This window comes from Kryptolebias marmoratus, linkage group LG18, assembly GCF_001649575.2.
Source record: "Kryptolebias marmoratus isolate JLee-2015 linkage group LG18, ASM164957v2, whole genome shotgun sequence".
Lineage (NCBI taxonomy): Eukaryota > Metazoa > Chordata > Actinopteri > Cyprinodontiformes > Rivulidae > Kryptolebias > Kryptolebias marmoratus.
This window is the reverse complement of record NC_051447.1, coordinates 12,937,226-12,961,881: the sequence shown is the minus strand read 5'-3', so window position 1 is coordinate 12,961,881 and position 24,656 is coordinate 12,937,226. Positions and strand designations below refer to the sequence as shown.

The window sequence follows — 24,656 nt, the reverse complement described above, 5'->3', positions numbered from 1 at the left end:
AAGCCCCTGCACCGCATGTACCACCAGCAGACTGAGGAAGTGGCTGATATCAACAAGACCCACCAGTGGCTAGAGAGGGCTGAATCAAGGACAGCACAGAGGCACTAATCATGGTAGCACAAGAACAACAGAAGCCAGGTCTACCCCACCAGACAGGAGCCAAGATGCAGGCTAAACAAGGATACCCCTGAGACAGTCCAGCACATAACAGCAGGATGTAAGATGCAGGCAGGTGAAGCGTACAGGGAACGCCATAACCAAGTGGCTGGATTAGTGTACAGGAACATCTGTACCAAGTATGGACTGGAAATCCCACAGTCAAAGTGAGAGACTGGAGAATGGCAGGGCTAAGATACTGTGGGACTTCCAGATCTAGACTGACAACAGGTGATGGCTGACCAACCGGACAATGTGATGGTCAACAGGATACAGGAGAAGGCAGAGGTGATAGGTGTAGAAATCCCAAGTGACTGTAACATCAGGAGGAAGGAACACGAGAAGCTTGAGAAATACCAAGGGCTGAAAGAGGAAAGAGAGAAGAGTCAAGGCCTCAGTGGTGCCAGTGGGGTTCGGAGCACTTGGTTCTGTGACGCCCAAACTGGAAGAGTGGCTCCAACAAGAACAACCTTTGACATCTTAGTTCATATTTATAAATACATATGTAGGAGTCGTGTAGTTCATTTGATACACTGAGCATTTGCCATTTTATTCACAAGGCTTTTAGATCCAACTGACTGGATGAGAAAACAACACTAAATCTTTCATTTGCAGCCATAGGACACCGCTTCATTTACACTCAAACTGCAGATTTCTTTGCTGAATTTTTCATAATCGCCTGGGCGATTACAATCGGAGACGGAGAATTATGCAGCACGTGATGCTGACTTCTGCTCCACATTCCCGCTTCTTTCGACAAAAACCCAGCGAAGAACGACAGGAAAGAAAAGGATGGAGAGAAAGAGGGAGAGAAGGATGACATGAGCGTTCTTTTTAGCTTTTCTTTGTCTCAGTGTGAAACCACGTGCAGCCCTGACAGAAATGTGACAGATAACTGCGATGCCAAAAAAGCACCGGGCCCGCACACATTCTAATTTGTCAGGTAAGATGGTGTTTTGGTAGCGTGGGAGGTGTGCGGTGCGCGCTGGTGTGTGCTCGTCTTCCTGTGCACACGTGATTGAAGGTGTCTGTACATAATGCATGCGCATCCAAGTCTGCGCATCTGCCTCTTCCTTCCTGTCAGCCGAGCTTGTCATTCAAGCATCAATAAAGAGAAAGTTTTCCGCTCCCTCTCTCTGTTTTCTTTAAAATTTGTCATGCTCTTCTCAAACAAAGGGAATGAGTAAAAAGGGAAGCACATACTGTATGTTTGACAAGAAACACTAAGCATCAGGGCAGATTTCACATGCAAACAAGGAGATTTCAGGGCATTTTTTTTTTAGGTAGATGCACAAGAAATTAACAGCCTAGCATTTGTTGAAGGAATGCATATCATCAGAGCTTCATACTGAGATCATCTTGTATTGAGCAATGATGGAGCTGTAATCATTTTGGTCCATTCTGCTTAATCTTATGCAATAATACTAGATATCATGCTCAGAGAATGTGTTGTGAACTACTCTCAGCTACTACCTCAACATATTTTAGATCAATAACTGTAAAACTGACTGGGTTATAGCCATTTTTGTGTTGGCAATTGCAGCCATCTTGAATTGAATTGATTCCAAAAGTTAACCAGTTTTAGATGTCCATCCAATAATTAATTTCCAAACATTTAGTTATAATCCATTCATTACTTTCTTTGATATTTTGCCAACAGACAGACATGGTTTTAAGGTTTTAGGCAAAAATCTCATGCAATTAGAATACATTGGAGTATATTTTGTGAATGACTCTCAGCTACAACCACTTCAAGTTGTAGCAAATTTTCAGTAAAATTTACCGAATTACATTTAGTTTTGTGCTTTCTATATTCAGTTGAATGTGGCAGCCATTTTGTATTGGGTTGGCTCCAAAAAGTTATTCAGTTATAGTTGTTCATCCACTAATCATTTCCTGAAGGTTTCATTAAAATCTGTCCAGTGATTCATGAGATATTTTACTAACAAAGTTGATTCCAAATAGTTAAAGGCAAATTTTTATTCAAAGGTTTTGTGCAGCCTGTTAGAGCTCTGACTATGTGTTAAGGATCAGCCTCAGTATCTGAAAACTGACGGACTTACAGCAATTTTTATATATTTTTTTAAGGTCAGTTGGCTGTGACAGCAATCTTAAATCGGGTTGACACCAAAAGTTAATCAGTTGTAGACAAACATCCAATGTTTCCTGTCTCAAAGTTTCATTTAAATCGGTTTGGTGGTTCAGGAGATATTTTGCTAGGAAACTTGAGCAAAAGCATTCCTGCTCTGCCTTCGTCATTTTGGTGGCGGGCGATAATTAAAGGGACAGTTCAGACCTTTTAAATTGGGTGCTGTGAAGTGGTTATGAGCAATCAATATGTTAACTGTTGTAGATGAGATGAAAGTGTTTTAATACGGCACCAGTCCACACTGGTCTTGGTGCCACTTAGACTAGATGCTTGATTTTCAATCCTGCCAGAATCAAACTATTTATATAAACTGAGGCCATTTAAAATGCTAATCATTTTAAGATATTGCATGTAACTTTTCCACTTAACCCTATTAAAAAAATTCAGAACTACCACTTTAAAAGACGGCAGAGAGGTTGAATCAGTGCAGTCTCACCTCTCAAAAAACCCTTTTTTGAGCTGCTACAAAATTATTTTTTGTTCATAGGAAACATCAAACCTAAAGAAAAGTTGTGGATTATAAACAAATCATACCCAGTTCATTTATACATCTAAAAAAACAATCTATGTGCAGATATGGGATTTGCTCAAAATTCAGCAAAAGTCTTTGCAAATTAGCCTGTCTAGTGGTCTCAGTTGGAAACCTACATCAAAGTATGTCTATTTTGATCGAAGGAAAGAAGAACCCTCTATCATGCATTCTTCTGTAAAATTATGAATACTGCAGCAGAATTATAAACCCAAACACAGGCCTCAAAATGCTGAAGAACAACATGACTGCGGTGTCCAGTCCTGGTCCTGGAGGGCCACTTTCCTGCATGTTTTAGGTGTTTCTCTGCTTTTACACACAGGGTTTGAATGACTGAGTGAAGATCAGGCTTCTGCAGAACACGAAGACCTCCTGCTGAGCAGAGAAACAACTAAAACATGCAGGACGGTGGCCCCCCAGGACCAGGATTGGACACCACTGGCCTCAGAGAACCAAAGATTGCTGACTGACATGAAGTTTCCTCTATAGCGACCTGACCTTAAAGAAAACAAGATACTAGGAAGAGAATCGATCACTTCCTGTTAAATTTAATTAACCCAGGAAGTGGACAATCACAGCATAAGGAAATCTCTGTCAAACAGTTATTTAATATTCAGCGTATAAAGGCTTTATTGAGACAGAGCAGCACTCTTATCGCCCAGTAAGTGAATTACAGTCAATTTGCATGTTGAGTGAATTTAACTCAAAGTGCTTCAGACTCCGAGCAGAGTGACTGCTCATATTCAGCACCATGATTCTGGATTGGGCAAAAAGCTTTACTAACATCTGATTTTTAACTGATTTATAAGTAAGCGTATCTGTTTGCATCAGGACAGTTTTACGGACAAAATTTTCCAGATGTATTTGGAGGCAAAGAATATACAGAAAATTCTGTATACATGCATTTAAATGAAACGATTGTTATCTGAATACCAACAGCATGTTCAGAGATGTGGACTGATTTAAGTAAAATATAATTATTATAGTTTTTAATGTTTCACAGATAAGGGATGAGTCAGATATGCAAAAAGGCCAATGAATGAGTTGCTTTTTTATTTTTTTTTAAGAAAGACAACACATTCATGTGTTTGATGATCAATTTCTCAAATACTCACAAAGAAAAAATAACCAAGTGTTCAAAACTGGACAATTAAGAGATCTTAATCGTCCAATTTTGCAAATATTGAGCTAAAACATGGAGTGGTAGTAGCTGAGAGTCACCTCTTAATATACTCAGAGTGCTAACAGATTGCAATTTATACTGAAACACATAAAAGAAGCAGAGCAAATAATTTCTTTAACGTGCATTTGACTATTATTTGTGGCACAATGCTATAAAAGATGGACTGAGTTGCATCAAGTTGATGCAGATCTCCATCGCTGCTTCAACAGATTAAAAAGCAAAACAAAAACCAGCAGTTTGTCATCCACTGGCTGAGTTATGTTTAGATGGGAGGAAGTTTGTGCCCATCGTTTAAGACAGGAAACCAGCTCTCGTGAGTTAATTACAAGGTTTTAAAAATTGACAGAAAAGGTTAAAAAAAAAGCATCTTTACTGTATGAGAATGAGCGAAAAAGAAAACCGCGAGACGCCGCGATGTGTTTGTGCAAATAAAAAGGTTGAAAAGCAGACAAACAGAGCAGAAGTGTGAGAATAAGACATGTGAGGAGAAGTGAGAGAAGCTACAGAAAGAAACTGAGGGGTGAATACAAAGAGGAGCTGTGAGTGTGTGTGTGTGTGTGTGTGTGTGTGTCTACACCAGGTGTGTATCTCCCATCCCCACGGTCCTTCTCGCTGTCTCCTCCTATTGATTACTTCATATTGATCTGGCCTGGCTCATCCATTCTGACACACACACACACAGCATGGTTCACTTGATTTAGCCAGGCTTTGACACGGGGGACACAAGGGTACATTGTTAACACACATAGAAGGACCCCCCCCCTCCAAACACACACATGCAAACACACTCATTTTATATCTCCTAAAAGGCCAAACTTCCCCTTGACGCACACACACACAGGCACGTGCACGCTCGTCAAACAGCACGCACCGCCTGTTTGCTTGTGTGAGCTGGTTGTCTGGCAGGAAAAGCAGCGAGTTTGTATAAAACAGACTGTCAGTGAAAAACTCGAGTCTTGTTCAAACCTCATAAATCTTGTTTTCCTGGAAGCTGTTCGAGTCTCCCTTCAAATTCCATATGGAATACCAAACATTTCAGGAATTACTACAAGGAATAAAATATCTGCTAAACCTCGTTTATAGATGAAATATTTTTATACCAATTGTTTTAATGTCAAACATATATTGTGTGACTTTTGTACGAAGACAATGTGACTAACCTTCACTGAAATATCCCGATTCAGTTCACTCCATCCTTATGTAGCTTTATTATAACATCTTTATACTCGTTTCAGTTCATTTGTCTTGACTTTTAACCAAAGCAACTTACAAAGGAGGAAGATTTCTCAAGCTTCAGGCGAGAATAAAAAAAAAACCCTGTTATAAGCATTAAGAGCTAAATCTATTTAAAGGAGTGAAAAGTAAGTGTGAGTCAGAGCGGTAAAGATGTTTGAAGAGGTGTTCTTAGAAGAGATGAGTTTTTATGACATGGCTTAATGTAAAGAGTTTGGTAACTTGTTCCACCTTTGTAGAACCATTAAAACAATCTGGACTGAGGATGCTCTGCGTGTAGAGATGACAGTACAGGACAGAGTTCTTTAAAGGCAGTTTATGGTTCTAGAGTGTGCTCAAATTATGTAAATGACATCATTGTCCCAGTTTGTGAAAGACCTCTAAGTCCCCCCAATGGTTGATCATGTGCAGCTGAAAATTTAATGACCAATTCAAAAAGTGGCACCAAAAAAACAGACAAAGAAGACCACAAGGACTGTAGTTTAGTGAGTTATCCAAAACTGCACAACACACCACTAAGCACAAAACAACCAACACAAATTGTGTCTAAATCCTGGTTAGAAATGACCAGTTTGCCACTTTGATGGACTGGAGTGTGATAGTTTGGACAGACTGGAGCGAATGTTTGGCTGCAGCAGATCTCAGGTGGGTGAAAATGAATGCATACAAATCAAAAAGGGACCTAATGGTTCTCAGCACATGAGTGTTGAAACCACAGAAGAATTAGATTAGATAGAACCTGCACACCAACCCCAGCTTATAAAACACAGTATCTCAACAGAAACTCAGTCCAAGCATCGTTTTTACAGAGCAGAACCAACACAAGGTAACATTTAATCTAAGTTTTAATGCAGATCAGTGAGATTTCTATCATTTTCTTTCGTGATGATGTACAATAACTGTGGCCATTAGTGATGTTTAATTTTAAGAGGCATTTCTTTCTGTCTTCTTTCACCATCATTAATATTCTGTAAGAAGCACATTATTGATCTGATTATTCAACAGAATACACAGTTATAAATAAATCAGGAGCCCAGCTTTTCTTGAAGGAACAACATCGCCTTTCATGCTGAAAGATAAACTTTATGTTAAAAAAATGAGAGAGTTATGGCAAGTTTGGTCAAATTTTATATATTAAAAAAAAGTTAAATTCAATCTGATAGAATAATTTAAGATTTTATGTGATTTGTTAGCACTTACAGCATTTATAACTTATAACTTTCAGCTACTACCGCATCAAATCTTAGCTCATTATTTGTAAACATTACTGACTTTAAGCTATTTCTGAGGAGGATTAGCTGCGGTGGCCATCTTGAATTGCGTTGACTCCGAAAATTAATCAGTTGTAAATTTACATCCAGGGATTACTCTGAGAGTTTCGTTAAAATCCGCCCAGCGGTTCAGGATATATTTTGCTAACAGACTAACAAATGAACACACATGCACGCACAAAAAGGCAGTTACATGATCGCCCAGCTGTCGTGTCTGTGGCCCTTCATTTTTATACGTTTTACACAAAAGTTGTTCAGCCAACACTAATAAGTCAGTCATATTAATGCAGGTTTTATGTAATTACTTTATTTGCATGCAGATTTCTGAGTCACAAACAGTTTCATCACAAGATAAACAAGCAGTTGCTGTCGAACACAGTCAACCGCTGCAGTCGTTGCCCAGAGGCACCAGGTGAAAGCTGAGGTTTTCGGACCTGGAGGGTCAGCAGAGCCGATCCTAAGGCTGGCTGAGAAAAAGCAGGCGAGGTGAATTAGTAATGATCTTCGTTTTTCCCCATAAATAAGGATTAAAACATGATATACAGTCAGGTCAAGGTGCCCTTGAGCGAAACATCTCACCTCCAACAGCTCTTGGACTGTTGCAGAGGAGTGTATTTGTCCAGGGCAGCTCCCAGGGCAGCTGTGAGGAAGTGTGTGAAGGTGAAGCGAGCCGAGGCTGATAGAGTGTGTGTCCTTGTTCTGTTAAAGGAAAAATGGCAGGTGGGGGAGAAATGTGAAACCACTCGTCACAACTCCTCTAATGAGAAGACTTTACTTGTCATGAGCAGATTGATGCGTGATGGGGCGCGGTGGAAGGCTTCCTTTACATATCACCATGAAAACACACATCCACGTTCTAAAACAGAGAAATGTGTGCGTTTTTATGAATCATTCATCCCCGGCTGTGTGCTAAACTTTCCTTTCTTCCTCTTTGTGTATGAATCAGAATAAATCTACTGATCTCTCTCTTTGGTTTTCTATGCAGAAACACACAAACACCTGCACTCCCACACACACAGCCTTCTGCTGCTGCGATGGCTCCGAGCTGTCAAAACATCCTGGCTTTCTCTGCCTTTCTTTCACAGAAGCAGCTTGACTGTGCTTGTCTATGCAGGTTCACAGAGATGGCTGCCTGTCCAGCCTCGTGCTTTCCTTCCACCCCCCTGCTCTGCCTCTTCTGCGTTTGGACCATCACAGCATCTTCCTTGGCTTTTTTTTCCCCCCTACACAAGGATCTGCATGCTTAGAAATACAGCATATACGAGCTAAACGCTCAATTTACATATCAGGAGTTCTCTCTCTGTCTATATGCACATTTAAATACATGTGTATGGCTTTGTGTATCTGTTGGCAAAAATATTTCATTAATCTGGGAATGGATTTTAATGACGATTTTAGAAAACATTCATTTGATAAGCATCTACAACTGATTGATTTGCTAAGTCAGCCCAATGTAAGATGGATGCCACAGCCAACTGACCTCAAAAAATGCAAAAATGGCTTACTCCAAACCCTAATGTGTCCAGATTTGACCAAAGCTGCTATAACTCCATTCCTTCTCATCCTGAGATGATCTCAGTCTAAAACTCTGTCATGAAAGGTGGCAGGTGATATGCATTCCTCCAGGGAATGCCAGGCTTTTAATTAATAACTGAATGGTTCAACTTCAAGTAATCGTCTCTGTCTTACTTGAACGGTCCATGTGCAGAAACAAATAAAGAAGTTACTACAAATAATGCATCATTCTGTTCAGATATATCATTTACATGTGGAGAATCATCAAGTTACATCAGTAAGATTAGGTTTCTGCAGCTCGCTGGATTTGAATCATATGGACCATTTCCATATGCAGAAAACCAAAAACAAAACATGTAGGTCATCTCTGACTTCAGTAAAGTTAAATGTGGGTTGAATCGAGAAGAGAAATCTCATTTTCCTTTTTTTTACAAGAGAACCGTGGAGATGAAAATCACATTTCCAAACAAACTAAATCCTTGCATTATTTTCTTCTAAAACCTAAATCCTGTTAAGATACTCCTGTCTTCTCTTCTTGTCTGATTTGCTCCCGTTTCATTTTCTGGCGCTCGCCCTCTCTCTCTCTCTCTCTCACACACACACACACACACATTCAGACTCCCACACATGAGCGCTGTGTGTTTGGCCTGCAGGGTTTGCACAGCGGGGAGGAACCAACCATATGGCAGACATGAGGACGGAGCCAAATCTGGCTTGTACACATGGTCTGTGGCCGTGTTGCTCTGTGTGTTTTCGCTGAGGGCTGCCTGCACTTAAATATATATCAGGGGCAGTGGTAGCCTTAAGGTGAAAGCTGTGTGGTTTTCACTGGAAGGCAGCCGAAAGAATGGATGAAAACTCCCGATTCCACTGCCTGCTACTGGCACTTAAGCTGCTGCATCAGAGCATCACTGTGAGCGGAGCAGCAAGGAAAAAAGCAGCAGAACAACACAACAGAGCAGGACACAGTCTCTTATGTGTTTTAATATTTAGTATTTTAAGTAGCTGCACGCTGCCAATTACTTTTCACTATGAGAAGCTACCATAAAATCAAATGCTAAATGAAAAAAAAACCCAAAAATGCAGTAAAAAGCACAAGCTTAGTGTGTCTCTGAGTAGACTTTTTTTTAAAAAAAGAACAAAACTGTGTTTATATAGGAGGCTGCCAAGGCGAGTTTAATGTGGCCAGAGGTGGACAATGAAATAATGTGCACGGCCAGGAATACAGTTTTGCGACCTGTGAACACAAAAACTGGCTGTTTGGAACATGGCCACACGGCTCGCTGGCCACTTTGCTGTAAACACGTTTCAGTGGAACTGGAAAGTTGGTCTTTGAGATCCTACCTGAATCTGCAACATGAGTAAGAAAGTAATTATGTGCATACCATTAATCAAAACAAAAGACTAAAAAAGTAGCATTTTCTATATTTTTGCACAAGTATGGTTTAATGTTTTTGCCCAAATCCTAAAGAACCTAATTTAAAAACGAAGACAAAAAGTAATATATTCAATAATTTACTGAGGAAATACTACAATATTAGTACATATCAGTGACAAAAGTGTTTGAGCTTTTGTTTTAATATCTGTTTGTAATAACTGAATTATTTGCAGTTATTATTGTGTTAATTAATTTTAGATGATTTCTCACCAAAGACCAGCTTCACCTCGATGAAATGATCAGTTCAAGTTTTTTAATTCATGTCTTTGATTTGACCAAAGTATAAACCTTCATCTTTTCTTGATACACTGACTGGTAGACTTATGGCTTTAATGTTGCTATATGATGAGCCTTCTTTTTATATTTGGTTTAAGGTTTTTTTCTTCAGATTTACCTACTTCGAGTGTTCTGTTCTTCTCCAGATGCAGTGAAACAGAAACAAACCATGACGCCCATGTGTTTTATTTTCTCTAAACCTCTAAAACCTTTTTATTAAAACCAAAGAAAACTTCTAATCTGATGACATCCATCAACAAACCTTTGTGACAGCATTGTTTTGGCTTCTTTGTACAGTTGTTTTTGCAAAGATTAGAGCCTCTTAATGAACAAAGTTTCCTTTAGTGCTCCAATGTTGGTGAAATTAAACCAACGTAAAAAATATATTGTTTTTTTTTTTTTTTTTGCGTGTACCATAAAACATTTCCACTCACAGATGTGTTGAGGATCAGACTTTCACAGATCCCTGTTCTTTAAATAAAACTAGACTCCTGCTTCCTTCCCACCTGATTCCAATAACATTCACTGAAAACTTGAGACTTCCTGCTAATTTAATTGAAAATCCTGAAGCGTCACGTGCCTCTGTCAGTCACAGATAAATAGACAAAGTGTTCTTCTTTGTCATTTTTTTCCAACTAAATGCTTCTTCTAAAGCTCATGGAAACATTTTGATTCATTTAGTCAAAAATATTTACAAATTTAAGATTAAAGGATCAGGGCAGTTTCATTAAAATCCATCCAGTGGCTCATGAGACACTTTGCTAACAGAAACGGGGCTAACTTCGAGAGTTAATGCTCAGGTTTTAAAGGAAAGATCTCGCCCAGTGAGGAGCACTTGGAGTATGTTTTATGAATGACTCTCAGCAACAATTACACCAAACTTTAGCAAAATATCTGTAAAACTGACTGAGTTATCGCCATTTTTGTGTTTGCCATAGTTGATGACTTGTGGCGGCCATCTTGAACAGAGCTAACTCTAGATGAGCATCCAATGATTACTTTCTGCAGGTTTCATTAAAACCTGTTCGGTGGTTCATTAGATATTTTGGTAACAGATGGATGCCAGCCTTCCTTCTGACATGAACACTGGACTCTCTTTCTGCTGTGTTGTGCAGTTTCAGGTATTCTTTGTGTCTGAGTGTCATAACATCTCCTATGCAGCACTGGAAACACTTTTTACACGTCTGGTAAAATGCTCCGTACAGGAAAAGAAGAATGTAATTAGGTTATATGTGCATGTATGCATGTTGTAAACCGTTTTGGCTGCCAGCATGTGTGTGTGTGAGACTCTTGGCTCTTTTGTTAGAGCATGAAAATAATTTATTCATGTTGCCCCAACATAAAATCCTTTATGTCTTGCATGCCCGCTCCGATACTCTTTGCTTACATATGTAGTTTAGAGTCAACCCCAATGCTTTCTATACTCTTAACTTTTCCTTTTTACATCTTTAAAACCTTCTTTCTCACTCGCATTTCTTTGCTTCATCGCCTCTCTGAGCCCGCTAAAGAGCCATGTGCATGTGTGTGTCTCTGGGATGGGTTTGGAAAAAAAATGCATATATTCTATAAGAGGGAGGAGGAAACAGAGCGTAGTGAGAAGAAAAATACAGCCTCTGTTGTGTCAGTTGACTTGACATCTGATCTTGCTGAGTATAGTAAAGAAGAAAGTGCTGAAAGTACTGTGTGTGTGTGTGCTTTGTGGCCTGCATGTGTCCTCATTTCTATGTGGGTGGTGAGAGGAGGTAGTAAGGGAAAAGGGTGTGCGTGAGTGTGTTTAGTTTAAGTGTCAGCATGCCAGCGTGTCTGTGTGTGGCGGGCAGGAAGACAAGAAGAGGAGGCGACGAGTGGAGGAGAGATGGATGGCAGGAAGATGAGAGAAAGCACAACAAAGAAGAGCACAAAATTTTTGAAAGGGATAAGAAAAGGAAAAAGAAATTCCCTTTCTTTGTTATTCCAGTTTATATTCAGAGTTCTGCTATAGACGTTAGATAAAGTACGCAAGTTATGAATGAATGTTGCATCAAAAAACTGGTTCCTTCCTCTCCGTCTCAAGAGTCTCTCTGACAAATAGACCAGTTTGATCAACCAAACATATGCACACACACATCCACACACACACACGCGCATAAACTACATTTGATTGAGAGTCTCTCTAGACTTCATCTATCAGCATCAAAAGTCATTTTAGCTCCTTCCTCAGTCCCCGTACGTCAACAGGAAAGTGTGTTGCTGAAGAAAATCTATCAATATTTCGTTCAATGACTTCTGCAAATGCAAGACCGATGAGGCAGACAAAGGTGTGTGTGTGTGTGGGGGGGGACTTAGCAATAAGAGAAACTTGTGACAACAGATCTGGTTAACTGAAGCAAGGTTTGGTAAAGGTTAGGAGAGGATTAAAGGTGGACAACGGTTCATAGAAGAGGGAATAATCAGGCAGGATGGAGCTGAGGGGAAAAACAAAGACAACACTGCCACCTGATTAAATTTCAAATCATCCAATTTAAAGCTATTAACCCATAATGTGTCACTATTCTAATTGATTAAATAAGATCCTGATAAATTGTTTTCGTGATTGGAGAAAAGCACAATCCCAAATCTGCAAAAGTTTAAAAGTGTAAAAGAAAAACAAAAGAACAAATGCAATCATTTCCAAACCTCATAAACTCATATTTTCACAGTGAAATCACAACTGAACACAGTAAACATATCAAATGTTTAATCTATTTTTTTTTTAGTAAAAATTAGGAAATTTTGGATTTTTGGCAGCAACACATCTTTAAAAAGTTAGGACAGGGCAACAAAAGGTTTGAAAAAGAAACATTATCTGACTACTTGGGTTAATTGGCAACAGATCAGTAAGAAGTCTGGGTATAAAAATAACATTTTCGAGAAGCTGAATCTAAAACTTCAGAATAATGTTCTGGGAAGAACGTTATTGGTAAGACTTTGAATGTTGCATCATCTACAGTTCATAATACCATCAAAGATTTAAAGAATCTGGAGAAATCTCTAGAAGAAGCCATATGTGAACACCATCCAACAACGTTACCATCTTGACTCCATGAGTCAAGGTTTTTAGGACTCTTTGAGTCTCTAAACTGAGATCGCTATGACTGTTGTCTGCTTCAGGTAAGGATATAAAATGGACAGAAACTGTCATTGGTTAGTTTAGGGTTGATGAAAACAGTACCTACTTTATTATGCTTGGTGTGTTGAGCACTCAGTTTTCAGTCGCTTGTTTCTCCTAAAAAAAAAAGGAGGATAAAAACAGTTAAAGACGCCAAGCAAGATGGACGCTCTGATGCATAAGTATGTCAATACATCCACTGAACATCCAGTTGTTCTTGTTATTATGGCGCTCACACGGGGCTTCAATTAAGGATGAGGCTCAGCGGACACACATGCAGACAGGCCTATTGATTTTCATGGTAACACTGTCCTGTCACCACATACAGCACTACTTTACCTCGGTGACCTCCTCTCCCTCCCCCACCTCCTCTCCTGTCAAGCATGTGTACATGTGACACTTTTCACCTCGCCCTCACCTCTCTGCTCCCCGACCATACCCTTTCACTTTAATCCTCTCCACCCCCCCCCCATCATTCTTCCTGTTCCATCTTCCTCTGTCGTCTTTGTTTCCCCCTCTGAGCATCCATCTCCCCGTTTTCTCCCTAAGAAATACATATATTCCGTTGAGAATGAGCTGGTTGGGAACATGAAGGTGGAAAAATTTTGGCTTTCGTTTCTGCTGCACATGTAACGTGCACGCATGTCAAAGCGGCGACATGAACAGATAAAACAGGACAAACAAGAGAATGCTGCTCGAGTCCCCCAGAGAGGGAGAAGAGGGAAGAAACAGAGATATCCTGCTGCGTTTAGGAGCTTTGGCAGCTCCGCTCCCTCTGTGGCGCCAATATGTGAGCAAAACAGAACAAATAGCAAAAGTAAAAAGGCAAAATACACAAAGGAGAACGTACCAAAGTGTGTAAAATTAGAAAAGCATACATAGGCTTTAATTATGACCGTGCTTCATGACTCCTCACATACAAACTTGTGCATTTCTTAGTGAGAATTTGGGCTCAGATGGAGCTTGAAATTTGGGATTCCATGTTTTTCATGCAAACTCATTTATAAAGATGTAGTGCTTTTTATTTTATTTCACTTATAGTAAAATTAAATTGAAAAAAAAAAAAACATTTCTCATGTTCAGATGAGGGTTACTGTAGATTTTGCTGTTTTAATGCTTGAGGCTGTTGCACGTTCTGGTTGTTTCTGTGTCCTTGCTGCCATTTTTAAACGTTTAGACACCAATTACACTACTCCAGACATTTTACCTCCAGATGGAAAAATAAAACTATTAAAGACCCAGCATTCTTGGGCCTCTGCCTTTCTTGCCAAAGTTTTAGACTAAGATAATCTTGTTAAGAAGCGATGGCGATGGTAACCATTTTTGTCAAACCTTAGAAACAACGTTAGGTGCAGCCGCTTGGGATTTTACAAGATGTCACTCTCATTATAAATTACTACCGCATTACAGTTTGGCTCAGTATTTGTAAAATTGACTAAATTATAGCCATTTTTTGTTTTCTAAGGATATGGCAGTCATGCTGAATTGGGTTGATTCTAAAAGGTAATTGGTTGTAGATGTGCATCTGTAGAGTACTTTCTAAGAGTTTCATTAAAAGCCATCCAGTGGTTCATGAGATATTTTTCTAACAGACAAACAGTTTTAAACTTAGATCTTGCACAATCAATTAGTGGTCCAAGTATGTGTTGGGAATGACTCTCAGCTACAAACAAACCAGATTTAATTTTAGTACCTGTGAAATTGACAGAGTTAAAGCAATTTTTGTGTTTGGTAAAGTTGCTAGCTGTAGCAGCCATCTTTAATGGGGTTCACCCCAAAAGGTTAATCAGTTGTAGATGAACATCCAGTGATTACTTTCTGACAGTTTCGTTAAAATCTATCCACTTGTTTGTGAGATATTTTGCAGGCGATAATAAAAGCATCCAAATGAAAATGAAGAAATTTCTAACTAATGCTGAAATACCCATGGCAGGCGTAGATAAAGATAACATCTACATTAACAACAAGTCAAAATACAATGCAAGTATAGCTACTAATTGTCCTAAAACATAAATTGTGCAATCCTTACACCAACTAAATCCACTCTTCATCAATTGGAGTTTAAAGTCCAGCTTTGCTGCAAAGATTCAAGCAGAAACTAGTAGATGGTAGCGCTTGTGGTTTTTTTCTTTGTCATTATTTCATTCAAGTTCTTGACAACAACTAGTAGCTATTAGCAAAGACATTCAAGAGTCATCATCACATAGTTATGTGATGGTGAGCACCGTTTCTTAAAATACCGTGGAGATGTCACCTGTTACTGACGTCTTACTGGTTGTTGCAGCGGAGGAGCTATATTTCTGCTGATGATTCATTTTCTGCATTTTTTAAATAAAACTTTTAATTTCAGAACATATCTAGTTGTTTGCTTTTGCAGTTTAGATAAAAACTAGCCCTATTTTTGTGTTCCACTGATAAATAGTTACGCTAAATGTAAGGATCGCACAAATGCACCAAAATCTGAGCTAAAAATCTCCACTTTTGAGAGAGTTTGTAAATAAAATCCCTGATTTTCCTCCTTTTTCTGCAAAAGAGCTACGTTAGTTTGAACGAGGCTTTAGTTAAAACGTAAAGTTTATCATCCGCTGTTGATTTTCATCCGAGCCAAGGAATTCAACCCCGAACCTAAACCCTAATCTGAACTTTGACCTTAACCTAAACTTAATCCTATAAGAACTTTAAGCCGCATCTTCACCTCAAATTAACCTGAAGTTGTGAGAATGGCATTTTATCCTTAAAAAAGGGAGTAAAACATGACAGTGGAAACAGATTCATAACAATCAACTCACATAAATACGAACACTGACAATGTTGTTTACATTTTAAGAGACGCAGCGAGGAACAAAAGGCTCCCGATCTGCACACAAACATATTCAGAGAAAGTCTGTCTCTGCAGGTAGACAGCCCAACCTCGTTTGCAAAACAGCTTAAATTTAAGAAGCCAGTTTGCTTTCTTCACTAATAAAAACAACCATCAAAAAAATGAATGCAGTGCTGTTTATTTTCTCTCTGCTTTTGATCAATGCTGCTAAATTAGGCAAAACCTTCAGAACAGATTTAGAATGACTCACTGACTACATGTTTGAAGTTTAAAGCATTAACGGTGGTCTGCAGCTGTGATCGAGTAAAGAATTAAACCTCGATGTCCCGCAGAGTTTTCAAAGGGCGAGTAAATAAAAAGAAGAAGAAGAAGCTGAAATCAATCAGTAGAGCACCGTGCCTGATCAAAAGTCACCCAACACATCTGGATTTACAGAGTTTGTGCAGAGCAGGAATGAATGTGAAGGAGAATAAATTAAAGCAGTGTTCTCCAGGATCCCTCACCCTCCCACCTTTTCTGTCTCCAGCCAGAGGAAAACTTCTCCATTCCCAGCATTCCTCTCACATTCCAGCTCTGCCTTTACCTTTTCCACCTCTCTCTCTCTGCATCAACATCACATATCTTCCTCCTCCTCCTCCTCTGCAGCTCATGGCTGTTTGCCTTATCCTCTCTCTCCATCTCTCCTCTCCTCTCCCTCCTGCGTTTCCCAGCACACTCCACAGTCGGCCAGCAGAGGCAGCAGGCTGGCCTGAACCCTCCACCCCCAGCAGGAGCCCTCCAGCTCAGCCTGGCTGACTGGCAGGCACCATGGCACACCTCCAGCTCACACACGAACACACCTCCAGCACACACACACATATAGTTTTCTCCCATCCTTCCTTTCCTATCAACCTATTTTGCTTGCATTTCTGGATTTGCTCATTTTACATTTGTTTTACGTTGTCATAACTATGCAGCTCAGTATTTGAGATCATATTCTTCTAATTACAATAAAATACAGTTTTAAAACACGAACACTTGTGTTAGTGTGACTGTATATTAATGCTTTGAACTGAACTATATTCCTCTTAAACAACATGAATGTTTGGTGTTTGATAAACAATGTGTCACGTGAATGAAAAGTGTCGTCTGTATAGTTTTATGCCACATAATTAAAAACACAGAAAGAAGCAGATTCTTTAAGAGACAAATTTTTAACTTATCTGACTACCAATGCCAAACCAAAACCATGCCTCAGCTGATATATGGATGTAAAGTTTGTTGCATAATAATTTCTGCAATTTTTGTCTAAAAAGTAGTATTAAAAACACAGAATTTTTTAAAAATCCTGTGATTTCACATCCATGTTTCCCCATTCGGACCACCAACCTGACAGAAAATTTTTCACCCAACATGGGGCTCGAACCCTGAACCCTGAGAGTCTTGTGCCCCACTGACTCAGCATGCTTTTGTGAAGGGACATAGCGAGACTATATTTGAGAAAAATGGTGTAACTTGAGATGCAGAAGCCTGATAATAAGAAGGCATGTGCATTGTAAGATCTGAAAATGCACCAAACTATACCAAACTATGAGTAAATTGTCTAATTTAATCTAAATTCAAGTCTAAACTTGCTCCAAAATATGAATAAAACTGGACACCACGGGAGTAAAATTTTAAATTGTTTTACTAAAAATAATCACAAACCTTATTTATATCTAAACTATCACATAACACGTATCGTATGATAGGATAGAAACTGAATGATAACCTTAAAATAAAAGATGTTACTTCGCTTCTATACACAAACTTGCTAAAAATATTCAAGAGAATAATGATGGGACATTGAGAGAAAGAGAGCGAGCCCCTTAGTAATTTGGTATTTCCTTTTTAGAGAGGGGAGGAAGGGCCAGTGCCCTCGATTTCAGCACACACACACACACTTCTTTTTTAATGACCCTTACATCCGGCCCAAGGCTTCGGAGCCTTGGAGTAAAAACTCTGGATACATAGATATAGATATGTATAGATATATAGATGATAGAGTTGAGAGTTCAGCTGGAGGTTAGACCTTCAGGCTCCTGCTCACAAACATCAAAAGAGAAATAATTCAGAAGCAGCTGGTTTCTAACTAGGTGTGATGACTGCAAACACAGGCACGGACAAACACACACACAAATATTCATAGCACCATCTGGAATTTGGGAGATAATGGTTATAAATTCAAGAGAGGCAGTGTGTTTTGACACAGTCGACAAAAGCAAAACGAAATATTAGAACAAATAAAGAGATAAAGCAGAAGTGAGGATGACTCTTTTATGGTTTGAGCGACAGCTGAAGATGCGACTGTGACTCCGGGTTGTCTCCCAAACACACAGGACCCTGACCTGGGAGATGGCAGCTGTTGACATCGCTCCGTGTGCCGTTCAGGACATCTTCCTTCTCTTACACACACGCACATTAACACAGGGATTATCAAGACATAAAGCCAGCTTCTGTATCATTCGCAGTATTGTCGGGTCCTCAGTTAACCAAACAGAAGTTGAGAAAAGAAACCTTTTCAGAAACCGAGAAGGCTGGCAGCAAATCATTTCATTTTGCACTCCGAATCTCTTCAAATATTAGCAATTACTGACGTTTCAGAAACCAGAATCCTTCATGAAACATTCAGCTCAGCTGAGCAGACAAATACAAAGCCTGTTGTTAAATCAGAACTTAATCATCTTGTAATGATGGCATTTACTGTACTGTTGGAAACTTGCTGACAAATAAAAAAACAAAAAAACCCACTTCTGCTGTGTCTCAAGATTTCTGGCTTGAAAGATTCCCTTCTATTTTTATGGTGTGGATAAAAACTTTTTTTTTTGTTTCATGCCTCTTACGTAATCAGAATTTATAAAACAAATCAAAAAATTAAGATGTAGAAAAAGAAATGTGCGCCCAACGTGGGGCTCGAACCCACGACCCTGAGATTAAGAGTCTCATGCTCTACCGACTGAGCTAGCCGGGCTGCGGACACGTCACCGGAAATGATGTATTTAATCCTTCCCATGTGGATCTCATAGTTTTTTGTTGTTTTTTGTTTAGCCTAACAGTTACGACCGTATATTTCTTTGTGCGTGTAAATAATAAATAAATACCTTCTTTTAAAAAAGCGAAATGCGACCCGGTTTATTTCGTTTGAAAACACGGAAGTGATTATTAGAGCTGGAGCCGTAACCCATCTGTTAACGCGCAGAGCTGAATAACAAATTATGTTTATAGAGTTAAATCCCTCCTCATTTTTTAATATTTTCTCTCACCCCCAAACACGGTGATCATACCTCGTCGAAACTATAAAATGGCAGCACGATCCAAAACTAGCAGTTAATTTTTATCGTGGTAAAGTTAAACGAAATGAAAACACTTCGATTAGTTTACACCAGCCTAACTGTTAGCACACACACACACACACACGAAAACTATGTAAAACACCAATTTTGGATTAAATTCCAAAGTTAAAACATCTGCCAGTAGTGGGACTCGAACTCGCGCCCAGGTGCAAGATCTAAATTCCGCTTTGGTCAGGAAACTAACGAACAAGATGAAAGCTAATGAACGTCCCAGAGGGTTTAATTACAACAAAATGGCTGTAGCTGGTTTTAATAGGCTTCAGCAGGGAAAGTAGTAAAAATTGGACTCATTTTTTGCATCTGATAGTGAGGCGGACGGCCAGCCTGATGAATGTCTGGACAGATGGACCTGTGAGGAGAGACACAGGTGAAGGAAGGATGGACGGATGGATGAGGATTCAGCATCTTTGATCCTCCCAGAAGAAATAATCAACAAAGCCCTGGAGCTTTGACAATGTGTGTGTGTGTGTGTGTGTGTGAGCTGTGGGGTTTTCTGGCTGGAGGCCAAGACCAGCTCCCACCAAGAGACAGATCAAAGCCTGCTCTCTCTCTAACTGTGTCAATGTTCCCGTTTTCCAAACTGAAAACAGCATTTCTCTACACTTCCACTACAACGCTTCACCTTTTTTTTTAGTACGCAAAATAAACAAAGTGTTTCCTGTTCGATTAAACTGGAAAAATTAAAATGAAAAACAACAAGAGAAAAATAAAAATGCAAGAATGCAAACACAATGCTTTGAAAAATGTGCATACATACAATCTTTCTTACAGAGACTGTAATCTTTATTTATTTTATTAATTTACTTGTTTTTTCTTTTTTCTCTTTTTATTTCTTTACATTCTATATATCGTTCACTTGGTTGTCTGGAAGCTTTGACTATTTAAGATGTTACCTGGGATTATCTGTCTGTACTTTGTGTATATGGGCTGTCTGTATAGTTTTTTTTTGTTTTTTTTGTTTTTCTTTTTTTCTCTTTAATTTTATTCTGTGTTGACACTGTTGTGCTTCTTGTTTGTTTGGGGTGGGTTGTTTTTGTTTGCTTTTGTTGATGTGTGTATATAGTGAAAAAAACCAATAAACAAATAAATTAAAAAAAAAAAGAAAAATGTGCATAACTGCATTATTTGAGTTGTGATTATATTTATTTTGATAAAACCTGCAGTTAGTGCTGACTTGGAAGACTCCAAAGCAATATTTAATTTTGTAACAGGCTGTAGTAGTGATGTTACAACGTATCCAGTGGAATTGTTGGATTTATGTCTCTTTTAAAAAGGGATTTTGACTTAAAAAATTAATGTTTTGATCAATACAATAAATTTAGACAATACCATTTATGCCAGTACACCAGGTTCCTGGTAGATATGCTAAACCAAACGGATTAAACCAGTTAAATTCCTTGATTAGTTTAAGTTTTATAGTTATACTGAGTTTGACTGCAAGGAATGAGACTACAGTTGGTTTTGCGGTTTCACTCCTCCCTTCCAGTTTCTACACAGCACCCTGACACAACTTTTGACATAAATTGATATAATATCCATAAGCTGAGTTGAGCTGAAGAAATAAATGCAAACAGTTTGGCAAGAAGCTGATGCAATATGACGCTTTCACTGCAGTCAAGAAAAAAAAAAAAAGCAGATACTCCAGATGTGAGCGCAGCACAGGAGGGATGTTTGAGCAGCAGAAACTCACGCTGCAAAACAAACCATTCTAAGTTACACTGATTGAAAAACTTCTGTATTAAAATAGAAAAACACAATTTATATGAGCAATGTTATGAGTGTGTTCCATTTAGGGCAATACAAAACATTGGGTTACGCTGCCTAAAAAAAACTTTTACTATTAATTTTATATCTGCAGCTGACAAAGTTCCCTCTCCTCCTCGGCAGCCATGTTGCATTGCAATATGAATGTCAACAGCTGCTTGTATATTTGCAAAATTCAAATAAACAAATTGGTGCTTTGCTCACAATCCCATTCAGACCCTCTCAGACTTCTTTCCTCCTCCTCCAATCACATCATCTCCATCTTTTCTCTTTATTTTTGCTCCATATTGCTTTTTAGCTCCATCGCTCAGCTCATCTCTCTCCTGTTTGCCTCCTTTCCCCCTCATGTTGTCTCCATCGTTCCCTGATTTTGTACACAATCCTTCCTTTCCATCCTCTCCTTTTCCTTCTCTCTCTCTCTCCTTTGGGTGTTTCCTCACACTCACACACACACACACACACACACTGTAGCAGTAGTCATTCTACTTATAGCCTTGCCATAAATCAAGCTGTCATTCTCCGTCATGCTTGCTGGATCTCACTTGGGTACGCACACGCACACTCACGTACACACACACACACACACACTCACAGCGTAAGTGATAGGAATTTGAGCCCACATAAACACAAGAATGAAGCAGATCACACAAACCCAGATGCAGAAAATACACAAATGTACACAGAGTACAAGGATATAGTCTGTACTATTAAAAAAGACTCAAACATTCTTGTTTTTATTGCCTCAGTCATACAGTTTTTGGTGGAGACTCGGATGTTTTGGACTGATTGAGATAGAAGCAGATTCGTTCAGAGGGAACAGCAGCTGAAAAAACATCTCCTTGTCGTCATGGTTCCAATGCAACAAACTTCTGAAATTCAGGTTTTCCCGCTCCTACAATATTTTACTTCAGACTCTTAAAAAAAACAAAAAAGTCAAACAAGGAAATTACATTAAAGGTTTATCGTGGTTTGGACAACAGGGCACTTTTTACCGTTTATGATATACTGTACATACTGTGTAAAACAAAGGCTTTCAGGACTCTGAGCATCTTATTGCTGGGAAATGTTGACAGAGTCGTAGCTTCCATCCGTCCATCCCTTTTCACTTATCCCTGGTTGGGTCGCAGCGGCATCAGGCCCAAGAGACATCCCTCTCCTCTCCTCAGCATCACACTCCAGCTCCTCCTCAGGGGATCCCAATGTATCACCAGGCCACAGAGGATATAAAAATCCTCAAGTGAGGTCCAGGCAGGTCTTGCTTTGGGACTCCTCCCAGGGCCGTGCTTGGAAAACCTCCAAGAGGAGGTTCCTAGGAGGAATCCTAACCAGATGCCCAAACTTGTTTTGAAGGAAGAAGCAGCGACTTTACACCCAGCTCCCCCTGGATGATGGAGCTCCTCCCTTCTCTTTAAAGACTGAGCCCGGCCACCCTATGGAGGAAGATCATTTCAGCTGCTTGGATTTAATCGTTTTTGGTCGTGATCCACTCCTCGTGATCATAGGTGAAGGTTCAAACCTAGTCGGACCAGTAAATGGAGAGGTTTGCAGCTCAGCTCCTTCTTCATGACAGACGAGGCAAGGCTCCATCATCCTACCATCATTCATGAACAAACCTCTCAGACGCTTTAACTCCTCTGTTTGAGGCAGAGACTCAGTCTGAATTGTAGTTTTTAAATAATTCAAAATCATGTTTAATTAAGGAAGATCACAAAACATAATGAAGGTTGCAGAATATAAAATTTACTTTAGGTCCATAACATTAACCAAATGTTTTATTCCCTTAAAGCCAACAACACAGAGACAGTTTCAGATTGCAAATATTCACTTCAGATTTTTCTTTCTTTTATCATTCCCTCTCATTTTCTACACCGAACATCTTTTCTTGTCTCCAAGCCCTTTATGACCAACAAGAGAGCCTCTGATAGGCCCCCGGGATTTCATGGAGCTTTGTGTTTGTGAGTGAGAGGACGACAGTGCACGCAAGGTCATGTACTGCTGTGGTCTCTAGATAGTGTTATACACACACACACACACACACACACACGACCTCCCCTGCCCTTGGATTTACATAATGTGGATTTACATAAACATGCACTCACGTAGATGTTACAGTTTAACAAGGAAAATATTCAGGAATATCAAGAAAACAAAACGTGTTCAGGGTAAACATTTATATAGGTTTAATATTTTATAGCGAGATTCTCTCACTTTTAATTAGAAACAAAGACTCCTAAAACTAAAACACAGAAAAGAAAAGTACCAGCAGAGATTCATGTTTGCATCAAAAGAAGCTCTGTAGGGAAAAAAAGGCATTTATGACGACTAGCAGCAGCTTCTTCAAAATGACTAAAAAGCTACAAGTATTGCCAGCATTGTCTATGCTAGCAACATTATTTAATTAGGCTAAAAGTAATCTTAATGTTCAGCTTTCAGAGATCTCTCCAGCTCCATGCTGTTGTCCAAATAAGATCACTTCTGGCTCCTAAAAGACTAATAATGTCGACAGCAGCTCCATTTGTAAAAACAGCTGTTTAAACCCCAAAAACTGACTTTGTTCAAAATTATATACAGTCTATAAAGCAGAAGTGGGCATGTTTCCGTCCCGGAGAGCCACTTTGATTTGGCTGAAGGGAACAAAGTGCCACATAATGAGTTGGTAAAATGGATACGACGTGCTACCTTTATCTAGAATATCTGCAAAAAACACACTAACGAGCAAGAGGACTGCTTTATTTCTCTTGTAGGGCAACAAATTTCGTATTTATTGATCGCAACTAAAAGGTGAAATAAGGCTTTTACTCATGACTCTGTATGTTACCAAAGTATTTTATGAACCACTCGACAAATATTAATAAATGTTGCAGAATGTAATCATCGGATGCAAGTCTACAACTGATCACCGTTTGGAGTCAACAAAATTCAAGATGGCTGCCACAGCTGTGACCTTAGGAAACACAAAAATGACTCAGTTTTACAGATATTGAGCTAAAACTGGTGTGGTACCAGCTGAGAGTCACGAACACATCAATCGTGACATCTTGTGATATTGAATGAAACCGTTTGACCCAAACAGCGACAGTCAGTTCTCAGCATTAAAATCATTTTATTATGTAAAAAGGAGAATCAAGTTAAAATTTCTGGGTTTTGTTTAAGTATTGCCATTTTGTTTTTTGAGGGCATCTTTTCCCTCGAGCTTGTATCTCATTGAGCTGCAACAAATTATAAACAGCATTTAAGAGGTAGTTTCCAAAATGTCTCCAAACATTCGCAGGAGTTCTCAGTTTCCTCATGTCCTCATGTGAGCCGCAGGGTCTTGCTCTCGTGTTGCAGGAATTTTCATCACGTTTGCTTTCAAAATAGTCATCTGGAACCCGTCTCAAACTCTTTTCAGTTTATTTTCTGTGATTGTAGAACAAAGGAGCTGGATCTTTTGGGTGATACAAGTCTAATTTTTGCACATTCTGTCTCAATTTGGAGTCTCCAACTGTTCATTGAGACACGTCGTTTACTGAAAAACAAGAATAACACGTGGAAACCACAAGTTTCTGAGTCCCATGTGTTAAAATGTGAAAAAAGTTCAGTTTCTGTCAGGGTTGGTCCTCAGGCTGTATTTGACCCATCCTGTATATACAGCAGACTGCCTGCAGCCATGGCAGAGAAATATTTACATCTACCAAACTGGAGGAAATAATAGACAAGATTATTCATTTATATAAAAAAAAAAAATCTTAGAAAAATCTTTCATATAAGTTCTGTGGTGGTAATTCTGTTGAAACAGAGACAGCTGATCATAGTTTCTCAATGCCATTTCATTAACATTAGC

General features: G+C 39.2%; 1 protein-coding gene and 1 non-coding gene across 5 annotated transcripts in view; both read right to left on the bottom strand.

Annotated features, from left to right (window-relative positions):
• Positions 1–24,656, bottom strand: part of wnt5b (wingless-type MMTV integration site family, member 5b) — an 80,226-nt gene that overhangs the window by 44,970 nt on the left and 10,600 nt on the right. For 2 of the 4 annotated variants that reach the window (XM_025005672.2, XM_025005670.2), the window contains exon 2: positions 12,945–12,994. The exons of the other annotated variants lie outside the window; for them this stretch is intronic. The gene's annotated coding sequence lies outside the window, so the exon portion shown is untranslated. The remainder of the gene's footprint in view (positions 1–12,944; positions 12,995–24,656) is intronic. 4 annotated transcript variants of the gene reach the window in all.
• Positions 18,615–18,687, bottom strand: trnak-cuu. Its single transcript has one exon. It is a non-coding gene; the product is annotated as a tRNA-Lys (tRNA).